Below are 22,676 nucleotides of genomic sequence, written 5' to 3'. Positions count from 1 at the left end.
CTTTTTTATAAGATAAGTAACAAACTGGTAGGAAATAAAATTGAAACTAATTTGGTAAAATAAAATTTATAGATATAATTTATTTTTCTCTCTTGATTGTAAACATGAGAAATCTAGAATGTTTAAATAGAGAGAATCATAAAATAATGACTGGCATTTGTATATTTTTTGTATTTTACGAAGTACTCTTGAGAAACAAGTGCTATACATTATTATTTCCAGTTGATAAGTAAAGAAAATAAAACACAGAGAATCTGAGACTTGCCCAAGTCCCAAGAATGATAACTCAGATAACTCATAGATCCTGTAGCCAAGACATGAACTTTTTAACACCAAGTCCAAATAGCTGTCCTTATAATTTTCTCTCGCTATTTTTTTATTCTACATAGTACTTTTCTTAAAAGTATACTGTAGTTCTACTGAGCTTATTAACAAGTATATCAAGAAGGGTGTGCCGTAACTCTTGTTGTGCCTAAAATAACAAATACGAAAATCATGACCGAGCAAATACTAATAAAAATTTAATAAGCAATTCTCTACTAACCCACAAGGATATAGATCAAGATATCTAATATTTTCAATACTTTGTTAAGAATTATTGCTCTCTTATCTACAAGTAACCAAGTGGGTGGTTTTCAAATAAAAAGTGATCCAAAAATGTTTCATGTGATTATTGCACAAGAGCTAAAAACTGCTTTTGAAAGCTCCAAAGAGTAACTTATTCTAAAAGTATTTTTGTGTGAATTCAGCATGTGTCCATGTGTCTAAGAATCTTGTTATACTGTCTAAAATTTTTTGTTACTTTGTATATCTCCCCAATGGGCCGCTAGTGCTGTTGGGTGCAGTTGAGCTGATTCTGATTAATAGCGACCCTGTAGGACACAGTAGATCACCAGTCTTTTCTCTCATGGAGCAGTTGGTGGTACCACCAACTTTTCAGTTAACAGTTGAGCCACACTAAATGAGAGTTCAATATGTGTCCAAAAGGATTTACCCCATGATGGACAAATTCTCTCCATCTTATGAAATCATGCTTTGTGGCACCCAAATCTTCAATGGTTGCCTCTTGTCTACAGAATCAAGTTTAATCCTCTTACCCTGATATTCAAGGCCCATTAAGACTTGGTCCCAGTTTTTTTCTCCAGTCTTCTTTTAACTACTTTTAACCTTCATAGATCTACTGTTACTGCTAAGTTAATCTCCTGCCATGTATTCGTTTTGTTATGTTCTCTTTTATATGTGTGCCTGAAATGCCTTACCCATTTTCACTGTCTATTCAGGTCCTATTCATTTGTTATATCCGAGTCTAAACACAAAACAAAAAATCCAAACCCGTTGCCGTCGAGTCGATTCCAACTCATAGCGACCCTATAGGACAGAGTAGAACTGCCCTGCACGGTTTCCAAGGAGCGGCTGATGTATTCGAGGGGCTTCCGTTTTGGTTAGCAGTCATAGATCTTAATTACTGTGCCACGAGGGCTCCACTGTAAACAGTATCCCTCTAAATCTTTCCCTTTATGTTGTACTCCAGCTTTTATTATGTGTAATGTTAATTTAACCTTAAATTCACTGCCATTTGTGCATCATATTTGACATTTTAAAACCTCTGGAATCATTTTACTTTCACATTTTTATTTTTTAAGTGAATCAATATAATCGGATACAATATTTGCTAGCAATCATTAAATGTTAGGCCAGATACCAGCTAAGCACTTTAAATACTTTTCCTCACTTGTAACAACAACTCAGAAGTTACTACTGTTATCATTCCTACTCGACAAATGAACTCACTGAGGCCTGGAAAGTTTTAGTTCTGTCTGTAATTGGCAAAGCAAGAATTTGACAGTAGGCATTTCTGATTCTAGAACCAAATTTTATACTACCACACAACCTCTATCAAAGATTACAACTGAAGGTGGAAATTATGAACTAAATTATTTGTATCTTAATGCGATGTTGTATACTACCTGTATATATTATATATTGGAAGCCCTGGTAGCTCAGTGCTTAAAAGCTACAGCTGCTAATCAAAAGGATGGTGGTTTGAATCCACCAACCGCTTCTTGGAAACAGTATGGGGCAGTTCTATTCTGTCCTATAAGATTGCTGTGCATCAGAATCAACTCCACGACAATGGATTTATATTGTATATTGGATCCTGAAACAGAAAAAAGATGTTAGTAGAAAACTAAGGAAATTCAAATAAGGTCTGTATTTTAGTTAACACTAATGTACCAAGGTCAATTTCTTAGTTTTGATAAAGGTGCCATTATTATGTAAGACGTTTATATTAAGAGAAGCTGGGTGAAGTTGGGTGAAGGGGTACAAGTATTCTCTGTTCTATGTAACTTTTCAGTAAATTTAAATTTATTCTAAAATAATTTTTTTAATTGTATGAATTGTTTCTGTCTGCTCATAATCCATATTATAGTTATACTTGCTTGATGATGTAACTTTCTGCTCTTTCACAGCCTCATGATATTGTGTGTACTCATTCAATGGGATTTGTCTTGGTGATTGTATTTATGTGTGTGTACTTGCTTTAGTTCCCTACATAACTGCCAACTGTATGATGACAGACACTGTGTTTTATTAATTACTGGTTTTCCCACAAATTTTACAGGAGTCTTTTACACATAGTGGAAGTACAAATAAAATTAGTTGAATCAATTTCAATTTGAGATTGATAATTTGAAGTGATTTTTGGATGTGTGGTAGATTTACACATACTCATTCCTCCTCTTCCCTCCCCTTCCTCATTCTCCAAAGGAATACCAAGTTGGCCAGTAACATTTACACTGCAGTCTGTGGTTATTAAATAAAAGAACTAAGTGAGTCATGTGATCCCATAACTATGGCACTTGAACATTGCTATAAAACTCCACCCTTAAATAGTGAAGTTAGGCATTGTAGAGAACGAATTTCACTATTATGCAATACCAATCATCCAAGAAATGTAGGCATTGAATTCAGGAAAAAAAAAAAAAAAATAGGATCATTCTCCCCAAATACAAAACCATAATCTGATGCTTTTGTCATTATTTTTGTTGTCATTGTTTTGAAAATGTACTAAATCATGGGCACTTTCTCCACCAACTCCAGCTGAAATCTGTTTTAGATAGAAAAATCTGCAGTAAGAATAGGAATAAACTCATTGCCATCGAGTCGGAATCGACTCACAGTGACCCTATAAGACAGAGTAGAACTGCCCCATAGGGTTTCCAAGGAGTGGCAGGTGGATTTGAACTACTAACCTTTTGGTTAAAAGCTGAGCTCTTAACTGCTACACCACCAGAGCTCCAAATCATATTCTGATGGTTTTTAAAAACAATTCCGTTTTCCTTAGCCTGAATAAAGAAAGAATTTGTAAAAAAAGAAACAATTAAAATAATCCTACAACCTTCTCTCTGGTTGTCAAAATTTCCCTGATAATAATATCACCTAAGACATCAAGATACTCGGCTCCTAAAGGCAAAAATCTTTTCCAGTCCCAACTTCACACTCAGTTCTAACAGCAGCATGCCTGTCAGTGCCCTCCTTGGTGGCAATGGGAAAAGAAAGGAGCAAGGATGCCAGAAAATCTGCCCCTCCTGTCATAAGAGCTCACCTCCTTCTGAGCCTGAAGATGACTTTTTAAAAATCACCCCCTAGCGATAGTGTGCCTTGTTTCATTGGTGGGTGTAACAAATCAGTGGCAGTTGAGTTAGACTTCTTTGCCCTTGACACCTCAAAGTACTGCTCAGCTCCGTAAGTTAATGGGCTATTGCAATGGCATATTACAGCATCCTGATTTCTGAACACTTTCATACTAAAGAACAGAGTGACAGGGCACTTTAAGCCATCAACCAGGACAGATTTCTCCATCCATGCCTTGAAAATGGGAATAAATGTGCAAATCTATACAATTGTGCTTCCCTCACCATCTGTCTTGTCAAAATGAAAATCGACATGGGAATCAAGTCAAATGTGCTTCAGCAGATTAGAGAGAAATAATGTATATTTTTCCTCTTGAGTCACAAAAAGCAACTCTCCTTCCCTGCTGTGCCAATTTGTCTTGGGCTAGTGCTTCTGAAGGAGAAACTTTGAAGGTCCTATGAATGAGAAGGCAGTACCTCACACGGTGAAATAAACACAGAACGGCAATGTATAGGTGAAATAAGGTATCACAGAATAAACTGTCTGATGCTTTTTTTTTTTTTTGTAACTTTTAAAAAATACAGTGTTCTCCGGAATACTGCTAAAAATAATTATAAAAGAGGAGCTATAAAATTATATGTTTTCTTTTTTTTTTTCTACTAAAAATCAAGTAAGCTCTTTAGGGACTTTTGATGCCCTTCCTTTTCGAGTCTTTTACTTTCATCTGTCTGCCTGCTGTTATGTGATATCAAGTCACCTGTAAGCCTCCTGTTTATGGGTGCATGTATGTTGGGGAGACTAGAGAGGGTGCAGAAGAGGAGTGAGGGAGGCCTGTGAGGTGAAAAGAAAGAGGTAACTGATGAGTAAAACTTGAACTATTTGAAAAATGAATTTTGTTCGGTGTTAAAAGCCAAATGTGATTCACTGTATAAACCTCTCATTCATCACACATTTGCTTTCTGCACTAACACTGCTATATTCCGTTTAGTACATCCTTACCACCATGATAATGTACTCATTCCTGTACAAGCCCTTATTCTTTTTCAAGTAAATGACATGCTGCCCTTCTTTTCAAACCCAGGTGTAATTTTTTAAAGAAGATATTGGCATATTCAGAGGGAAGGGCGGATAATTCTTAATTAGGTTTCGTATTTTTGAAATCACTTTTCGAAGTCCATCAATGTTACCTACACTGAAGACCCAAAATGTTATAACTCACATGTTCACCAGAGACTCTCCAGTGTCCAGGAAAATCTCATTACTACACAGGAGACTGTCAGCAAATTGACACAGACTAACTGTTCTTTGTCCAGAATCCTGGTGGAATACTGGAGAGCTATAGAAATTCATTTTTAGACACAAGATGAGAATAGAACTTAGTGATGACACATAGGCATCCATGTAATTTTAACTATCTTATCTTCTAATTTGCTGATTTTTTCTTCTGCCTCATTAAATCTGTTGGTAAGTCCTATTATGTCTCTCATTTCAGGTATTGTTCCTCTAAGTTGCAATATCTCTTTTTTTAAATTCTTATTTTCTCCATGCGTTGTTTTCCTTATTTCTTTTAGCTCTTTGTGTTTTACTTTAGGTGTTTAATTATGTTTAATGTTGTTGTGTTATATTCTTCCATTTTTTTCATTATTCAGTCTTCCCTAGATGCACTTTCACTCCCTTTGTCTTGTTCATTTGTATGGGCCATTATGTCTCTTGTGTGTTTTGTGATTTTTTTGCTGGGGCACTGGAATCTCCAAGGGTGTTAATTTTCTCAGTTCTCCCCAGTATTGGTATTTTTGCCCACACTACTTTCTGCAAAAAAACTCTTATGTGAGCAAAGCCTTCAGCCTTGTTTACCATTTCTTCTCCCTCTCTGTGATATCTCCTTCTCACTCTCTGGTTTAATTACGATTCAAAAGTTCCAGATCTCTGTTTTCAACTTTCAAGGTCTCCCCAATACACCAAGGAACACGCTGTGGTCAATCTGTCCACCAGTGGGCACTGCCACTCAGGTGAGATGTTGTGCACTAATCAATCTTTCCACCAGGGGGTGCAGTCCTCTCTCTCTGGTTATTACTACCTTTCCTTCTGTTTCTGCAACCATGTTTTCAGTTGGAAAATCTATACCCAATGAGCCCTCTTTGGGGCTGTGTGTTGCCCTCAGGCTTTGCCCAAGTCTTTCTTCCCTGCTCTATGGGGCTTCTTATATCTGAGTTGGCATTCAGAGGAAACACAGGCAGGCTTTTCTTCATACCACGAGGCGGAGAGGCTGGCACTAACCAGAAGGACCTCTGAAAAATCTATGTTGTTGATTTTAGAGCCCCAGTTACCTCTTGTGGTTGGAGGAGCTGTTTCCACTGAGGTGACCCTCCTTCTGGCTCCAGTGTAGGGAACTTTCTATAGGAGTTCATATCAGTCAAGCAGCTGACAGTTACTGGGTGAGGGAGGGGTCGTCACACTCTGTGGGGACCCCCAGGGAGACCTGCCTTGTTGCTATCAGAGCCCCCTAGAGAATGTTGGGTGTGAGTGTAGCCTCCTCTCAAGATGCTTGTCAGCAGCCTTAGTCAGTAGTCCTTAGTGCAGACTGGAAAGGGTGGTGGGGCAGACAAACTTGAACTGACCCCAAGAGAAGTTTGTTCTGTTGGTTTGGGAGGCCTGAGCTATGGGATGCACAGGGAAGCAGATAGAATTCTGACTAAAGGAGTAGACTATACTGCAGGGGCCTTCTGTAGCAGTTTGCAACAGTCTGGAAACCAACAGTTACCAGGTGGGGGATTGGGTGTCACACTCCAGCCAGTTCCCTGTGGAGGTCTGCCTTGTTGCTATCAGAGCCCTTTCCTCCATTTCTGGTAGATTGTTGGCTGTGAGCGCAGCTTCCACTTAAGATGCCTGCTTCCCAACAGTCAGCAGTTCTCAGTACCAATAGGAAGTAGGGGCAGACCAAGCCAAATTGACCCACAGGGAAGATTGTGCTGTTGGTTTCAGAAGCCTGAGCTATGGGGTATGCAGAGAGGCAGGTTAAGTGCTGACTATGGGAGCAGACTCCACCGCAGGGGTCTTCTGCAGCCATTCACAGCAAGCTTGCAGGTGACAGTGTCTGGGGAGTGGGGGGAAGGAATTGTCATGCTCCAAACAGATGGTCAGGGTGGTCTGCCTTCTTGCTATCAGAGCACCCCCCCGCCACCGCCATAGTATGTTGGCTGTGGGTGTAGCTTCCACTCTAGATGCCTGCTTTCTAGTACACAGAAGCCTTGGTCAGCAGGCCTCAGCACCAACCAGAAGGAGGAGTAGACGCACCCAAACTGACTCCCCAGGAGATCTGTCCTGTGGGTTTCAGAGGCCTGAGCTATGGGATATGCAGGGGGGCAGGTACAGTGCTGACTATGAGAGCAGACTCCACTGTAGAGGCCTTCTGTAGCAATTCAGAGTAGACTTGTAACTGACAGTGTCTGGGTGGGAGAGGTGCTGGTACACTCCAAATGGACCCCTGGGGGGTCTGCCTTGTTGATATTAAAGCAGAAGCTTGGGGTCCTGTCTCTTTGTACAGGCAGTGGTATAGTGGTGAGGGAAGCAAGCTGTTTTTTTTTTTTTTTTGGCCATTTCCCCAGTTCATAGCAGCCAGTGTTCTGCGTAGCTGGGGACAAGGGCAGTGATAATGGGAGAAGAAATTTTTTTATCATACACAACTCATCAAGTCATTGATTCTTGCCTTTCTGTAGTTCCCCACTGCCTTTCTCTGCTTCCCAATTCAGAGTCCCTCAAAGCCGAGCACAGTTTTTTTTTGTTGTTGTTGTATTTCTTGTATTTATAGGGGAGCGTCAGAATAATGGTCTGTTTATGCTGTCATCTTCCCAGAGTCATAGGCATCCATGAATCATAATACGTGCCACAGAGGCCGAAGAACCATGAGAAAAGTAATTTGGGTCAAAACTATATCCCAAGGAACAGTTTTAGTCAACTTTAACTGTGTTCTTGTAGCTGACAATTTATGTAATTGGGAAGACTATTAAACAATTTGACACCAATGGACAAAATTGTACAAGATTGTGGAATCGTATTCACAACCGTAGTTTTATCTTTTCTCCTTGGAATCAGTTGAGGACATTAATTGAATTCATCCACAAAACATCAGATTTTATTGTGAATGGAGCTGGTTTCTTTCCAGAAATCAATGCTCATTTTAAAAGAAGGCCTAAATTTTCTGGGCTTAAGCTAGATGCTTCTGAAAGGTGAATAAAGTGGTTCTTAATTCCATGGTGAATATTTTCCTCGCCATCCCCATATTCCACATTCAAGAGATGAAAAGAGCCACACTTTTGGATTATAGATTTCTAGGGTGGTTAATTTAATTCCTATTAACCTAAAATAAATGTACCTTTGTAAAAAGAATTTGGATAAAACATAAGTTTTATATGGGCATGTTTACAATATTAGGAGCAAGAAAAAATAAAATAAAATCTTTGAAAAAAGTTAAAGTGTGTACTTTGTAATTATGACCAAAAAAATTGATCATTAAGAATAACTTTGGAATTTTTGTTACAGGTAATCATATTTCTATATCTTTGCTTCCAATGACATTTTTAATGGATAATTTTGTGATACCAACCTAGAATCCCTGTATTTTGGTTTGGAAGGGGAAGTAAAACTTCAATGAGTGATGGACATCAAAGCCACAAATGCTAGAATTTATGGGTAATGTAAGACTTTCTTCATTAGAATATTATTTGACCAAAAGTTTGCTTTGTCTGGTAACTTTTAATTTCCATAAATGTATAATACCTGTAAAGAGCCCTAATCTTTCTATAATTGATTGCCCAAAATACATACTTTAACATACAGGATGTACATGAAAAGATGCTCATGATCATTAGCCATTGTTGTTGTTGTTGTTGTTAGGTGCTGTCAATTGGTTCCAACTCATAGTGACCCTATAAGATGGAGTAGAACTGCTCCATAGGGTTTCCAAGGAGCTGCTGGTGGATTTCAATTGCCAGCCTTTTTGGTAAGCAACCAAGCTCTTAACCACTACACCACCAGGACTCCCATTAACTATTAAAAAAAAAAAAAAAAAAATTTTTTTTTTGGGGGGATGCAAATCAAAACTACAGTGAGATACCATCTCATCCCTAAAAAATGGCAATGATCAAAAAAACAGAAACATGGATGAATCTGGAGGATATTATGCTGAGTGAAACAAGTCAATCACAAAAGGACAAATATTATATGGCATCACTTTTATAAAAAAAAATCAAGAACAGGTATATACACAGAAAGCTATGTTCTTTGATGGTTACCAGGGATTGGAGGGGGAAGGACGGGGAATCACTTTCTAGAGGGTACCCAACCCACCCAGTGCCGTCGAGTCGATTCCGACTCATAGCGACCCTACAGGACAGAGTAGAACTGCCCCATATAGTTTCTAAGGAGCACCTGGTGGATTTGAACTGCTGACCCTTTGGTTAGCAGCTGTGGCACTTAACCACTTTCTAGAGGGTAGACACTTGTTATTGTGGGTGATGGGAAAGGCAGTGCCCAATATGAGTGAAGTCTACACAACTTCTCCAATGTAAACAAAGACACTAAGAAGCACATGCAATTAAGGAAAATTTCAGTAAAAGCTGTAACAGACAATTTTGCAACAACAATAATAACAACCAATAAAATACATGTGTGGCCACATAGGTAGACATGTATGCATATACAGGTGTAGGAACACACATGTGAGCATATGAGCATACATGTATGAGGAAAAAAAAAAAGCAAGTCAAAAAGTGTTGTTGCCAGGATTCTAGTTCATACCTGCACAGACTTATTCCAAACAAAACATGTTCAATCATGTCTCTGAGATCGGTGGATGGTGCAGACAAGTTCTCTCAGCAATACACTCGTCTTAGTTTCTCTAGGATGTCTCTAAAAAAAATGATACTTTTTGTGCCATGAAAAAAAAAAAAAAAAATTTAGAGGTCTGGGCTGAAATCAGATTTTTAACAAAAAGTAAGTGGACATCTTTTCAAATAATTGAAGCTTTACAACAAGTTTATGGGAAAGCTGCCCCACATAAAAATGCAGTTTTTAGACAGATCAAATGTTTTAAGGAAGTCTGGGAAGACCTCAAAGATGAGCCAAGACAGGGAAGACCACTCAGAAGGTTATGGAGACTGTTTTTTGTGATTCCAAAGGGATAATCTTGATAGATTTTCTCGAAGGACACAGGACGATCACAGGGGCTTATTACGAAGTTTTAAGAAATTGAAAACTGCATTGGTGAGACAAAGGCCAGGAAAGTTGCATCAAAAAATTTTACTCCATCACGACAACGTACCTGCTCATTCTTGAAGAGTAGCAAGGGCTCTTCTATGGGAATTTTGTTGGGAAACCTTATCCCATCCACCCTACATCCCTGATCTTGCTCTTCAGACTTCTTTTTGTTCCCTAAACTCAAAGAACATTTAAATGGAACATGATTTGTGTCCCTCAAGGATGCCAAAGCTGCTGTTTTGACGTGATGTGAATCAAAGGGCACAGAATTCTTTGGGGAAGGGATAGAGAGATGGAAACACTGCCTTTAGAAGTGTATAGATCTAGATGGAGGATATGTTGAAAAACAATAGCTTCACATTTTGATATTTTTGTTCAATAAATGTTCCATGATTTCATAGCAATACTTTTTAACTTACCTTCATACAGGTGTATCTGCAGGCGTATGTATATCCATGTTTATGTGTGTTACACATATATTCATGTATATAACAGAGCACATAAAGGGCACAGGTAGGAAAATTCCTAGACAACATCTCGTGGGGCTGAGTTACTAGGTTAAAGGCTTAGGACTATAGTCTCAGGGAACATCTAGGTGAATTGGCATAACATAGCTCATAAAGATTCTGTTCTACATCCTAGGTTGGTGAGTAGCATCTGGGGTGCTAGAAATATGTGAGCGATCTTCTAAGACGGTGTCTAGAAAAGACTATGAGTCTCTTCCTGTCTGGAGCAAAGGAGAGTGAGTCTTTCTAAAGACTCAAAGAAAAAAATTAGTCCACGGCCCAAGAGAACCGAAGCCTCTGCTAGCCTGAGACCAGAAGAACTAGATGGTGCCTGGCTACACTACAGACCATTCTGACCAGGGACACAACAGAAGGTCTCAGTTAGAACGGGAGAAAAACATAGAACAAAACTCAAATTCCTGAAAAAAGTCAGACTTACTGGACCAATAGAGACTAGAGGAAACTCTGAGACTATTGTCCTAAGATACCCTTTGAACTTGAAACTGAAGCCACTTCCACTGGTCACTTTTCATCAAAATAAGAGATCAGCTTATAAAATAAACAGTAACAGTGTAATTACTGTTAGCCCTTAATCTAATCAATCACACAAGACCAAATGGTGAACACTTACCCTACGTCAAAGATGGGAAGCTAAGGAGAGGCAGGGAAGCTAGATTAAAGGCAACACAACGACAACAAAAAGGAAATAATGAGAATGTCGATACATTGTCAAAAATGTAACCAATGTCATTGAACAAGCTGTACAAAAAGTGTTGAACGGAAACTTAACTTGCTATGTAAACTTTCATCTAAAACACAATTTTAAAAAATGTAAAAAAAAAATATATATAGAGAGAGAGAGAGAGACTTTTTGACACTTGTATTTCTATCCCACTTGCTGCTTACATTCCGGCCTTTAAATACTATTGCATAAATTTATCCATGCAAAGCAGGCAACTCAGGAGGTGTGATTGCCCCTTGTAATCCCTTTCCTAAGAGGTGGAAAAACAAAAACAAAATAAAAAAACAACTAATTTCATGTTCTGTGATGCATCCTGCTGTAAGCCACCGCTACCACCAGTAGCCTTGGAGTTGATTCTGACTCACGGAAACCTCTTGCAAGTCAGGGTCATAGGGTTTTCAGTTGTGGTTTCTAGGAAGTAGATTGCTAGGTCCTGCTTCCAAAATGCATCTGGGTGGACTTGAACCTCCAATATTTCAGTTAGCAGCTGAGTATCAACCATTTGTGCCATATGAGGACTCCACTGTTGTAAAAGAGGTCTGTAAACCAAACTGGTCTCAAGTAGGATAAATTTAAATACCTGTGGTTGTGCTGATATAAATATGCCCATTTTGCAAGTGAGGGAATTGAGGATCAGAAAAAATATTATACTGAAACCCAACCAATAAGGAAAGCAAGGTGGAAAGACTGTGATGTAAATCCATGCGTAATTCCAGAGGCACAGGGCATCATAAGCCTTGGGGTAAGAGTTAAAACTGATGGGGTTGAACTAATTAGGCAACTTGGGCCCCAACCTCATTCAAACCAGAACAGCTTCACGTGAAACTGATTTGTGTTGGAATTGAGTACAACATATGCAACTTAGAAAATATAGTGCATTACACATAGGGTGACCAACTGTCTCAGTTCGCCCAGGACTGAGAGGTTTGCCAGGACACAAGAATTTCAGTACTAAAATGAATAAAGTTTCAAACAAGCTAGGATGAATTGGTCACCCTACTGCTCTATCTCCCCTTAAAATATTTGTTAGAGCCTGCAGACTTAGCAGATGTGGAATTGAACTCTAAGGGCTCTCATTCACCTGCAATACGACCCTGGTCCACAGCATCACGTGATCTGGTATTTGCCAAGGATTAGCACCCTTCCCCCAGGTCCTGACTTGGTACAAAAAAGATACAACTATGTACCAACCCATATGAATTTTCCTTTGTTCACCTTTTTAGAAGCATGTAAAAAATGCATCGATAGTTACTAAAATTATATTTTAAGGTTTACTTTTTTTTTTTTACCAGAGGAAAAGTTATCAAACTTTTTGACTACAATCCACAGTATGCACACTCATGTATAACTGTGAGAAAAGTTTTCATAGAAAGTTTTTATGTTTGCTGCTGGTCTTCAGAATATGCATGTAGGTAGGGCAGACAAGTGTTACTGAGGTTCAACATCATAGGTTTCCATTCCTGCCATCTGCCCCACACCTCACCCTCTATACTCATCCTATGGCCTACGGCTGTGCTTTTCCAATTATAGTGAACATAAACATCACCAGAGAGTGTGCTATTCTTGACAATTTCATGATACATCAAAGAGGTCTCGATAAGGCAGGTCTAGGCTAGTACAAGGAACCTAATTTTAACAAGTAATGTGGACAAAGGTGATCCTCTAGCCACTCTGTGACCACTGCCTTCAGGGCTATACACCTGTTACCATACAGCCAATTCTGACTCATAGCGACCCTATGGGACAGAGTAGAACTACCCCACAAGGTTCCCAAGAAGCAGGTGGTAGATTCAAACTGCTGATCTTTTGGTTAGCAGCCAAGCTGTAGTCCTGAACTTTCCCACAACTTGTACATTAAAAATTTCTTTTATGCTGTTTATTTATTAATCCAACTGCTATAAGAAAAAAAACATGTGAGAGATACTTGGAGCACAGGTCTCCGTTGGAAGAGATGCAAAAATTTGTAATAATGTGTGCATTATCTTTCTAAAGTTTATTTAAGAGATCAGTGCAAGTTCTGACATTGATTAACTTAACAACAGGTAAGCACTGGAAAAATGTGCTCAAGCAATGACACCATGCTTTCACTAGTTGTAAAGATCAGTCCAGTGTGGAAGAGGGTAAGACAAGGGGTTGTAGCAAACTTTAAGGGTGTTGTTGCAACAGTCCAGGTAAGAGATGGTAAGTTAATGTACTAAGAATTGAGACTGAAGATGGAGAGGGGGCATATAAGAAACTAAGAAAATTGAAGAGATAGATTGATTGTGGAAGGAAAGGAAAAAGAAAAAATATGGTATTTTGAATGGTTTTTAAGTTTGTCTGGCTTAGGAAACTGTGTTTGTGGTAGTGCCATTCAGTATAACATGAATTAGAGTAGGAGGCGAGGTTTTTGAGGGACAGCTGTGCTTGGATTTCCACAAGTTGAATTTGAGCTGGATATGAGGCACCTATTCAAAGACATAATGTATAAAGTTTAATGTGTATGCCTAGGGTAGAGTGGTCAGGTCTGAAATGGAAATAGGGAAATTTGGACGTGATCAATATGAAACCAAAGAATTGAACAAAGGAGCATGGAGGAATAGAGAAGGAAATAAGAAGACGAGAAAGGAATGAGGTGCCAGATGGAATACCAAAACACATGGGAGTATATGCAGTCTGAGTAGGAGACTCAGCAGGAGTAACAAGTTCTGAATCCCCAATTCCTAAACTACAGAAAACCTAGCTGTTGTTGTTGTTATTTTTATGACTCATTCGGTGACCAAACCAAACCAAGCAGCTACAGGAAAATGAACTCTTCAAAGATTTTTGTTTTCTTATTTAATATAAATATCCATAATATTTGTTGCAGAAATATTAATGTGATTGACTATGGGAGGCTGCCTCAGACTCCTCTAGAGATAATATGTAATATATGGTATATACATTAATTGTCTTTCTAAAAGCTGAAGAGTAAAACAATGGTACCAAATGTTTCCCGAAAAGAGATTATTAAACTTGTAATAGCTAACCATTGTATTAGTGATATTTCTGAGAGTTTACACATATTAATTACATTGTCAAACCTATGAGGTAGGTATTCTTATTTTGTTAGATGCCTTCGAGCTGATTCCGACTCATAGCGACCCTACGCACAACAGAACAAAACACTGCCCAGTCCTGTGCCATCCTCACAGTTGTTGCTATGCTCGAGCCTATCCATCTCTTTGCGGGTTTTCCTCTTTTTCTCTGACCCTCTACTTTACCAAGCATAATGTCCTTCTCCAGGGACTGATCACTTTTAATAACACTTCCAAAGTATGTGAGACGTAGTCTCATCATCCTTCCTTCTAAGGAGCATTCTGATTGTACTTCTTCCAAGACAGATTTGTTCGTTATTTTGGGAGTCTATGGTGTTTTTTTTTTTTTTGTGGTATATTCGGTATTCTTCGCTAACACCACAATTTAAAGGTGCCAATTCTTCTTTGGTCTTCCTTATTCATTGTCCAGCTTTTGCGTGCATATGACGTGATTGAAAACACCATGGCTTGGTTCGGGAGCACCTTAGTCTTTAAGGTGACATCTTTGCTTTTCAACACTTTAAAGAGGTCTTTTGTAGCAGATTTGCCCGATGCAATGTGTCTTTTCATTTCTGGACTGCTGCTTCTATGGGTGTTAATTGTGGATCTAAGTAAAATGAAATCCTTGACAGCTTCAATCTTTTCTCCATTTTTCATGATGTTGTTTATTGGTCCAATTGTGAGGATTTTTATTTTCTTTATGTTGAGGTGTAATCCATACTGAAGGCTGTGGTCTTTGATCTTCATCAGTAAGTGTTTCAAGCCCTGTTCACTTTTAGCAAGCAAGGTTGTGTCATCTGCATATTGCAGGTTGTTGGTGAGTCTTCCTGCAATCCTAATGCCCCATTCTTCTTCCTGTAGTCCAGCTTCTCAAATTATTTGCTCAGCATACAGTTTGAATAAGTATGGTGAAAGAATACAACCCTGAGGCATGCCTTTCCTGACTTTAAACCATGCCGTATCCCCTTGTTCTTTCCTAGCAACTCCCTCTTAATCCATGTACAGATTCCTCATGAGCACAATTAGAATTCTAGAATTCCCATTCTTCACAACGTTATCCATAATTGGTTATGATCCACACAGTCAAATGCCTTTGCATAGTCAATGAAACACAGGTAAACATCTTTCTGGTATTCTCTTATTTCAGCCAGGATCCATCTGACATCATCAATGATATCCCTGGTTCCAGGTACTCTACTAAATCTAGCTTGAATTTCTGGTAGTTCCCTGTCAATATACTGCCGCAGCCACTTTTGAGTGATCATCACCAAAATTTTGCTTGCATGTGATATTAATATTGATCAATAATTTCTGCATTTGGTTGGAACACCTTTCTTGTGAATAAGCATAAATATGAATATCTTCCAGTCAGTTGGCCAGTAGCTGTCATCCATATTTTTTGGCATAGACGAGTGAGCACTCTCAGTACTGCATCCGTTTGTCGAAACATCTCAGTTGGTATTTCGTCAGTTCCCAGAGCCTTGCTTTTTGCCAATGCCTTCAGCACAGCTTGGACTTCTTCCTTCAATACCATTGGTTCTTGTTCCTATGTTATCTCCTTAAGTGGTAGAACGTTGACCTATTCTTTTTGGTATAGTGACTCTGTGCATTCCTTCCATCTTCTTTTGATGCTTCCTCTGTCATGTAATGTTTTCCCCATAGAATTCTTCAGTATTGCAACTTGAGTCTTTATTTTTTTCTTCATTTCTTTCAGCTTGAGAAATGCTGGGCGTGTTCTTTCCTTTTGGTTTTCTATCTCTAGGTCTTTGCACATGTCATCACAATACTTTGTCTTCTCGAGCTGCTCTTTGAAATCTTCTGTTCAGCTCTTTTAGTTCATCATTTTTTCCTTTTGCTTTAGCTACTTGATATTTAGAAGTAAGTTTCAGAGTTTCTTCTGACATCCATTTAGGTCTTTTCTTTCTCTCCTGTTTTTTTAATAACCTCTTGCTTTCTTCATGTATAATGTCCTTGATGTCATTCCACAACTCATCTGGTCTTCAGTCATTAGTGTTCAACATGCCAAATCTACTCTTGAGATGGCTTCTAAACTCATGTGGGATATACTCAAGGTCATACTTTGGCTCTTGTCAAATTGTTCTAATCTTCTTCAGTTTCAATGTGAACTTGCAAGTGAGTAATTGATGATCTGATTCATAGTTGGCCCTGGCCTTGTTCTGATTGATGATATTGAGCTTTTCCATTATCTCTTTCCACAGTTGTGGTTGATTTGATTCCTGTGTGTTCCATCTGGCAAGATTCATGCGTATAGTTGCCATTTATGATGGTGAAAAAAGGTATTTGCAGTAAGAAGTTGTTGGTCTTGCAAAATTTAATCATGGGATCTCTGGCATCATTTCTATCACCAAGGCCATATTTTCCAACTACCAATCCTTCTTTACTTCCAACTTTTGCATCTCAATCACCAGTAATTATCAGTACATCCTGATTGCATGTGAGATCAATTTCAGACTTTAGGGGTTGGTAAAAATCTTCAGTTTATTCATCTTTTTCCTTAGTGGTTGGGGAGTAAATTTGAATAATAATCATATTAACTGGTCTTCCTTGTAGGCACATGGATATTATCCTATCACTGACAGTGTTGTACTTCAGGATAGATCTTGAAATGTTCTTTTTGACGATGAACGTAATGCCATTCCTCTTCAAGTTATCATACCTGGCATAGTAGACCATATGATTTTCTGACTCAAAATGACCAATATCAGTCCTTTTCAGCTCACTAATGCCTAGGATATCGATGTTTATGTGTTTCATCTCATTTTTGACAATTTCCAATTTTCCTAGATTCGTACTTCATACATTCCAGGTTCGGATTATTATTATCATTAAGGTCAGTTCTACTTGGAGAAGGCAGCTCTTCCCCAGTCGTATTTTGAATGCTTTCCAACCTGAGGGGCTCATCTGCCGGCACTATATCAGGCAATGTTCTGCTGCTTTTTGTAAGGTTTTCACTAGCTAATTATTTTCAGAAGTAGACTGCTGGGTCCTTCTTCCTAATCTGTCTTAGTCTGGAAGCTCAGCTGAAACCTGTTCTCCGTGGGTGACCCTGCTGGCGGTTGAATACCAGTGACATAGCTTCCAGCATCACAACAACACACAAACCCCTACAGTAAAGCAAACTGACAGACGAGTAGGGGGGTATTCCTACAATGCTTATTAAAAAACAAAAACAACCACACAAACCACGACCTCATCTATCCTGAGACCAGAAGAACTAGATGGTGCCCTCTACCACTAACAACCATTCTGACCAGGGACACAGTATACGGTCCTGGATAGAATGGGAGGAAATTGTAAAACAAATCTCAAATTCCTAAAAACCTACAGACTTACTGGACAGGTAGAAACTAGAGGGTCCCAGGATGCTATCGCCCTGAGGTATCCATTAAACATGGATCTTGCCTTTCAGCCAGTAATATATTGGTTCATAAAACTAACAATATCATTTTAAATAACCATCCATATGAGACCAAATAGTCAATATTCATCATAAAGCAAAAATGAGAAAGTAAGAAGGGCCAGGGAAGCTAGATTAGTGGAAACAGAACAACCAGAATGGAGATAATGAGAATGCTGACATATTATGAAAACATAACCAATGTTACTGAGCAATATGCATAGAAATTGTTACATGGAAACCTAATTTCCTGTGTAAACTTTTACCCACAATATGATAAAATAAAACAAAATAAACACCAACAACACTGAAGCACAGACAGGTTAAGCAAATTACCTAAGGCAACAGTTAGTAAGTGGAAGAAGTGGATTTGAGATCTGACCCCAGTAAGTGTAAGTTCTAAGTGTATACAAGTAACCACAATATGATATTTTTCTCAATAGTTACATGTAGCTAGAAAGGAACCCTGGTGATGCAACAGTTAAGTGTTTGACTGCTAACCAAAAGGTTGGCAGTTTGAACCCATCCAACTGCCTGTGTAAGAAAGACCTGGTAATCTGGTCTCATGAAGAACACAGCCTAGAAAATCCCCTTGAGCAGTTCTATCCCATTACATGGGGTAGCTGTGATTAGAAAATTGACTTGATGGCACCCAACAACAACAATAGAGAGATAATAGTAGCAGAAAAAAAAGTAGTGTCAAAATAAATCAAAGAAGAAGTTTAAAGGAAAAATGATTCAACTATGTCAAATGCAGGACAGTTGCCACATACATGAAAGACTATAATCAGCAAATTAGGGGATGATTTCCATTTTTGTGACAAGGGAAGGTGAAAGGCAGACTACTAAAGAAGGTAAATAAATGGAAATACAAATGCAGACAAATAGCATCGTCTTCTATTTGATAGTGAAGGGCAAAAGAGAAAAGATGGCTAGTGAGTGGGAGATGAAGGAAGACAAGTTAATGGAGTCATGGAGGGTCTGTTTATCTAAGACTGGGTAGACGAAAACAGAAAAGATGGGAGGAAGATTGAAACTTGTGCTCCCCCTAGGACAGTGAGCATGCCTTTTCAGACTAAACAAAGAGAATCCAAACAAAAGAATATTTAGCTGTGAGGTAAAAGAGGGAAAAACATGGAACAAGGTCATGAAACAGGTCAAAGTGAAAGTGAAAGAGCTATGAAGGTGAATCTGCCACGAAATGGGTAGAAACCCCTTTTCCTCCAAGATAGGCGGAAAGAGGCAAGATTAGGAGCAGATGCAGGTACATGCCTGGGAGTCAGGGCAGGAGCTCCTGTGGAAGATGAAACTCTCATAGGATAGCTGGTAACGTTGGAAGACTTGGGGTTATGGACATGTCCAGGAACATGTGAAGGGCCCGTATGGCAGGGCTGAGAAGCAGCTGCTGCTGATCACTATACATTTGAAACAACTCCAATCTATGTCTTTGGTTACTACAGCTTTCAGAATTTTGAGTGCTTTGCTGGTGAAAGCAGATTGATGTATTATATTCTGAGATTAGAAGCTGGAGGTTTAGGAAATAGAAAAAATAAGAGTCATAGGAGGATAATGGTCAACAGGATGCCCACAGGGAGGATAGGGAAAAATGAGAAGCCAGGAGAGGGCTTTGGAAACAGGGACAAGGGACTAGACTGTAAATGCCTTCAGTAGACTGAAGGTGTCTACTCTGTTAGGCACTGAAGGTGACCACTATGTGGTAGGCTCCGCTGTAGATGCTCAGGGTACAACAAGCAATAAGAAGCATGATCTGTCACAGCTTAATAAGGTCGGAAGGCAAGCAGATGGTCATCCTGACACAGTGCAAGGTATTCCGTGCTAATGGTATTTGTAAGTTACAATGATGAAAAAATACAGGGACCCACCATGGTATGCACTGCAACTCTGTCTCAGAACAACAATTCGTACAACTGTGGATGCGAATTTGACCCTCACATCAAGGTGGCTAGAAAACAAGATGAGCTCAGAATCTGGAAATGCTTTTTAATAAATTTAAGAATATAATATCATTTAATGTTGCAATAGTTTAGAGACAAAGAAAGCAAAGCTTCTTTGTTATACCCTCAATAGTAAAGCCCATAGGCTCTAAATCTAGATTTACAAAGATTCAGGATGCTGCAGTATTTTTTCTCAAATTTTATATAATGTTCTTACATTGTCTCTGTGTGTGTATATAACAGAACCATTTGTTCAAAGTCCTCAGGACCTTCTCCAAGACAATTCAGAGACTGATGACTCTCCTCCTCCTGACATTCCTGTTCAATTAGGTAGAGGTCAGGGAGACATCTGCTTCATATTTCAGCAATGAGTATTAAGGACTCCAAGGGAAATGAAGTTCCCTAATCTTAGGTCTTGGCACATAAAAACCAAATTCACCTTACACTTACTTAAAAAGAAAAAAAAAAAAAAAAGTGGCAATTGGTTCACTTTCTCCACCGATTTCTTCATTTTATTTTATTTTTTATTTACCCCTTATTATTTATGGCTTAATGTTGTTAGTTTTAGCCTCCCTCTCCAGGCTTCCTGCTTCCCCTCTTTGTAGACAGCTTGACTCTGGATCAAATGCAATGGTGACTCTCATTAAATGCTGAGCAGCCCGTTTTGACAAACTCTACTTTCACACAAGTTACACAAGAGAAATACATAATATAATTTTTACGGTTGACTGCCTTGAGAAAATTTAGCACACCAGAAGCATAATTCATTCAAGGAAAAAAAAAATCTCTTTAGCTGAGTTATTACCTGAGTGCTGCTCTGCAGCTGGAAATAAAGTTTGAAAGCTTCCGCGTACATAAGGAGTACAAATGGATTTGGGCCATCAATAACGTGACTAAGTTCAGAATCAGGGTGGTAACGGATTTCCTCTAGCAAGGCATAATAATCATCATTGTGCTGTGTCTCTGGTATGACAGGGTCCATGCCATACACTTCACATTTGTGACCTCATTGGAATCCTAGCATCCCTATCATAGAAACATTGTCATCCTGTTTATAGATGGGATTGCTGAGGCTCGGGAAGGCTAACTAACTCCCACAGGGTCACACCTCTGGTAAACAATGAATCCAAGTCTGTTGAATTCTATAGTCAAGGCTTTTCCTGCGACTTCTATGAATTTTTTTTTCTCGTCCTAATTGGAGGGTTTGTTCAACATTATCTCTCTGTAAATCATATTTTTGATGTTCTGCACTGTGCTTGTCAGTGCAAGCAAGAGAGAGTACTAAAAGTACAGCAAGGGAGAATCTGATCGCAAGAAAAGCAATCACAAGATTTTAGTCTCAGAAATTCCATGAGGTGAATGTTTTAATAAAGTGGTAGAGGTAGAGGACGAAGAGGACAGGAGTCAGAGCTGATTCTGTCGCTAATACTCAAAAAAAAGCACATGAGAATGTTTATCCCTTGCCAAATCATTCGTTTGCTATTGTTTGCAAAATCTAATTGCATCACACTGCAGAGTGTGAAGTGCTAAGTAAAATGTTTCTGTACCATATCTATCTATATAGAGAGAGAGTTTTGATTTTCTAAATCTAATTTTTGCATATATCCAATGTAGTTTTAAAGACAGCACCAAACTTTAGTGGCATTTTAAGAAAGTCATTTAGAAAGTAAATGAGAAATGCAAAGACATCAAGTACTTGAGTTAATATTGATCACTTATTTTTCATCTCTGCTGCTCTCTATGATTCTGGTTCACTCTCTCAGTCCACCTGGCAGAGTGCAGGTACATTTTCACTTTTTCCCTAGTTTATAAGGAACAAGGCCAGAGGCAGAATGCAGAACAGACCATTAACTGCTTATAGCCAAATTTAAGTTGAAGCTGAAGAAAATTAGAACAAGTCGATAAGAGCCAAAATACAACCTTGAGTATATGTCAACTGAATTTAGAAACCATCTCAGGAATAGATTTGACACATTGAACAGTAACGAACAAACACCAGATGACTTGTGGAATGACATCATACATGAAGAAAGCAAGCAATCATTAAAAAGACAGGAAAGAAAGAAAAGACCAACATGGATGTCAGAAGAGACTCTGAAACTTGCCCTTCAACATAGAGTAGCTAAAGTGAAAGGAAAAAATGATGAAGTAAAAGACCTGAGCAGAAGATTTCAAAGGGCAGCTCAAGAAGACAAAGTAAAATATTATAATGAAATATGCAAAGATCTGGAGTTAGAAAACTGAAAGAGAAGAACGTGCTCAGCATTATTCAAGCTGAGAGAACTGAAGAAAAACTTCAAACCTCAAGTTGCAATATTGAAGGATTCTACAGGGAAAATACTAAATGACGTAGAAAGCATCAAAAGAAGATGGAAGGAATACACAAAGTTACTGTACCAAAAATAATTTGTCAACATTCAACCATTTCAGGAGGTAGCATATGATCAAGAACCAGTGGCACTGAAGGAAGAGGTCCAAGCTGCTCTGAAGGTACTGGCAAAAAACAAGGTGCCAGGAATTGAGAATACCAGGTGAGATGTTTCAACAAATGAATGCAGGGCTACATTGCTCACTCATCTATGGCAAGAAATTCGGAGGACAGCTGCCTGGCCAAATAACTGGAAGAGATTCACATTTGTGCCCATTCCAAAGAAAGGTGATCCAATGGAATGTGGAAATTATCGAACAATGTCATTAATGTTACACACAACTAAAATTAAGCTGAAAAATCATTCAAAAGTTGTTGCGGCAGTCCATCAACAGGGAACTGCCAAAAATTCAACAGATTCAGAACAGGATATGAAATCCACCACCATTGTTGATGTCAGATGGATCATACCTGAAAGCAGAGAATATCAGAAAGATATTTACCTGTGTTTTGTTGACTATGCAAAGGCATTCAACTGTGTGGATCATAATAAATTATAGACAACATTGAGAAGAACGACAATCCCAGAACACTTAATTGTGCTCATGTGGAAACTGTACATAGACCAAAAGGCAATTTTTCAAACAGAAAAAGGGGATACTGTGTGGTTTAAAATCAGGGAAGTTGTACATTAGGGTTGTGTCCTTTCACCATGTTTATTGAATCTGTAAGCTGAACAA

Source organism: Elephas maximus, chromosome 6 (genome assembly GCF_024166365.1).
Source record: "Elephas maximus indicus isolate mEleMax1 chromosome 6, mEleMax1 primary haplotype, whole genome shotgun sequence".
NCBI lineage: Eukaryota > Metazoa > Chordata > Mammalia > Proboscidea > Elephantidae > Elephas > Elephas maximus.
This window is presented reverse-complemented; position numbering follows the sequence as displayed.